This window comes from Wasmannia auropunctata, unplaced genomic scaffold, assembly GCF_000956235.1.
Source record: "Wasmannia auropunctata unplaced genomic scaffold, wasmannia.A_1.0 LD336090.1, whole genome shotgun sequence".
In the NCBI taxonomy this organism is placed as follows: Eukaryota; Metazoa; Arthropoda; class Insecta; order Hymenoptera; family Formicidae; genus Wasmannia; species Wasmannia auropunctata.
Window position 1 is genome coordinate 4,773,314 of NW_012026800.1, and position 3,942 is coordinate 4,777,255.

Sequence of the window (3,942 nt, forward strand, 5' to 3'; positions counted from 1 at the left end):
CTATATTCTATTATACAGATGATACTTATATCAACGAGTCAAGTATATGACTTCTAGCAATATGTTAAAAATATATAAAAAACGGGCGCGCCAAGTATGCTGCTGCTGGACATTTCTTCCCATCTTTGATTTTAGAAATTTATAATGCAGACGAGTAGCTTCAATCTTGAACTACATTCTGGACGAACATTGGCAAATATAGGACTGAAAAAAGTTGGAGTTGGCACTGGTTCAATCGATATCTTCTGCAACATATAGTTACACTATAATGTCGATTATTGCAGCAGACGGACGTCTTCTTTCACCACTGTATACAGTTTTGAAAGAAACGGGAACATTTGGATCACGGATGCTAGAAATCCTATTTCGTCCAAGTGTAACTATGTATTGTAGAAGATATCGATTGAACCAGTGCTTCAACTTTTTTCAGTCCTATATTTGTCAATGTTCGTCCAGAATGTAGTTCAAGATTGAAGCCACTCTCGTCTGCATTATAAATTTCTTCAACTCCAATAGCTGGGATGTTAGTCTTTACATTTGAAACAAACGATTTTGCGACATCTTGTAGATTGTCAATATCTTGTAGTGTTAATTGTGTCCTGAATGTTGTTATCTTGCGGGAAACAATTCTGTGTACTTTCTTAAATTTCCAAATCTACTATTTACTTACCTTGAATTCGGGTAGGTCCACTTGATCTTTTGCCTCCAAGGCCCAAAATCTTAAATTAATATCATGAATTATAGATCTTCTTTCAATAGCTTCTTTAAACTTTTGCAAAACATATTGCGTAATAAATGCAAGTTTATCTGCACTTGTTTCACCTCTATTTACACTCGCCTCCCACCTGTATAGTTGGTGTATAGATTTAACCCTGCGAAAACGTCTTTGTATAGTAGATAAATGTCGACTGGTCTTTTTTGCGCTTTTCCAAAACTCCATAGCTTTTCTTTTATAATTGAAATCGACCGTCCCTCCTTCATCATCAAGAATGCATTCTTCAGGTTCAAAATTATCTTCTTCTACTTCTACATTTGAAATATATTCTACAATTTGTGGTTCATGTAGTTCTGATGAATCAAAATCAAGCTCATAATGATGTTCCAATAACAACACCGAATGAGTATTTTGAAAATTGTTTAGAATATTAACAATTTTATCATGAACTTCGATTTCCAAAGGTAGGTGTCGGTGTTACACTTGCAATACGAAAAGTTGTTGCTAATAAATTTATTACATTAGCAACATTTAACGGTGTCATTTTAAACACAAATCTATCAAGCAATAATAGAACTAACTAGTCAATGACTACTATTGCAAATGAAACGGAATCCTAGCTTGCTCGGGCATATTTATATGAACTACAAGACGCGATTACATAAACTTATTTACATATTCAAATGCTTCGCAAATATTATCTGCGCGATAAGAAACTTCCGTGATTATATATATGTACAGGCTGTTCCCAGACTGTGACAAGTTGTTCACATCGATTTGACTTGATCTTACGACATTAAAATTTTGCTTCGTAAACATTGTCTAACCGTACGCGATAAAATCGATTCATAGTTATACATTCGCAGGGGAGCGTCCCGTTTGACCACGTCCCGATTGACCACAGCCACTCACAGCGGCCGGTGCCTAGAGATTTTCCACTGTTCAAGCGCTGTGAGTGGCTGGTGGTCAATCGGGACGTGGTCAATCGGGTATCACCCCATTCGCAGAATATTGCGGAAATAGATTTCCTTTCATTGTTAAATGCAAAAATGCGAGCAGAACGTGCTGCGTGAAGGATTGCTGGGTGCGCGCAGCGTAAGCGAGTACGGATGGTGCGCGCATAGAGGCGTTTGTAATTATTTCTCGAAAATGATACTTTGGAAAATAACTTTATCACACATGGTTGAATTCGTATTAAAATAACCTTTAATTTGGTCACAAAAAAATTTAAAAATTAAAAAAAAATGTGAAGTGGTGGGAGAAACATTAAAAAAAATTTAAAAACATTTTTTTACTACTATCATAAAGTTCACTTCAAGCCATTCAACTTTGATCTAAAATCTTTTTTTCTATCTCTCATAGTTTCGACGATATTCACGTCGGAAGAAAAAAACCGGTATTTTTCAAGGGTGGTTTTTTTCAAAGGTGGTTTCATCCCTTCAAAGCGGATTTGAGCACCAACGAAAAATAGTTTCATGCTACGAATGAACTGCTCTATTTTTACACCAAGTTTCAGATTTTTTTGAATTTTCGGGTTCGCAAACTTCCCTTGTAAGTTTTCTGTTTAGTATATGTGTGAAAATCTTGTACGCCACACACAGTAGTGAAATGCCCCTGTAGTTTTTGCATTGGAGTTTGTCACCTTTTTTTATAAGTGGAGCGTATAATAGATTTATTCCATTTATTGGTGAATTGTTCCTGGTTCCATATGTCTACAACTAGTGAATGTAGAGCTTTCATTATATCATGTCCTCCTGATTTAAAGAGTTCCGCCGGAATGTTATCTATGCCTGGCGCCTTATTATTGTTTTAAAACTCTTATAGCCTCTGTCACCTCCCGGCCCGTGGGTGTTTTATGTATTTCTATGTATATCTGTTGTCTCTTTCTTCATTGTCTAATATTGGCATCTCGTGTGTTTGGCTTATTTGCCCATTCGTATCTTGTCCGAGAAGTTTATTGAAATAGTCTCCATATGTCTTTAACTTTTTCTATGTTACAGGTGAGTTTATCATTTTTATCTTTGCATAAAGCGGTAGATGGCTTAAATCCGTCTCTAAGCTTCTTTAAATGTCTATATGTATTTCTAATTTTTTTATTTTTGAAATCGTGCTTCATTTTTCACAGTCGTTCATTTTCAAATGACCTCTTCTTCTTTCTACATATTTTGTCTGTCATCTTCCTTTTTTCCTCAAATTCCGTTCTTTCTATTTCTCTTCTGCGTTGAGTGTATTTCCTGTGCTTCATTCCTTGTTTTTATCTTCTCTACATTCCTCGTCAAATCACTCGTTTTGTTTGTTTTTCCCTTTTCCCTTAGCGTTTCTTTGGCGCCTTCTTATATTGCATCTTTTATGTCTTTCCATTTTTCTTCTATCGTTGTTGCTTTTAATTTATTGAGATTTTCGTTCACTTTTTCCTTATATTTTCCTGCTGTTTCTATCTTCCTCAGTCTTTCCACTTAAACTTTTCTTGATTCTGCGTTTAGTTCTTTCCTTTCCTTGCTATTCTACATCTAAATTTTGCATGCATCACAAAATGATCTGAGCCTATTACTGCTCCTCTCCTAGTCTAGACATCTATTACGCTAATTACCACTCTTCTATCCACTATCTATTTGATTGATTGTTCTGCCATTCGGCGCCAACCATGTTCCCTTATGTATATTTCGTCGTGAAAAAAATGTTGAACTGATGACCATGTTCCTACTTGTCGCAAAGTCCATCAGCATTTCCCCATTTTCGTTTGTATCTTTGTGCAGGCTATGGTTTCCTGTTATGTTCTTATACACTTCTTCTCTTCCTATTTTTGCATTCGTATCTCCCATTGGTAAGATTATTGCGCGATTTGATTGCTATCCTTTTTTTTTGTTTTGTTAATTAATTTAATCTCTTTAAATCAAATATTCAGTTCATTTATTTCTATTAGTTTGATTTCGTTCATATATGCAAGATAACCGGCCAGCGCCCTCTGTTAGAGTCAAATAGTAGTAGTAAGCTCGCAGTTCAAGTAAGAACGTGCTTTTGTATTGTACGCAAATAAAGGCATTGGTTTTCAAAATTATCGCATTGTTGTGGACTTGCAAGCCCGCATCTTCTAAACATTTGGCGTCCAACGTGGGGCACGAGTAGCAACAGTACTCGGGTTAATTGCAACATTCGCATTCGAAAGATTCGCAAGCAGGATCGCAGCATAATCTTGCAGAGTGAGATCGGAAAACGCAGCATTGATC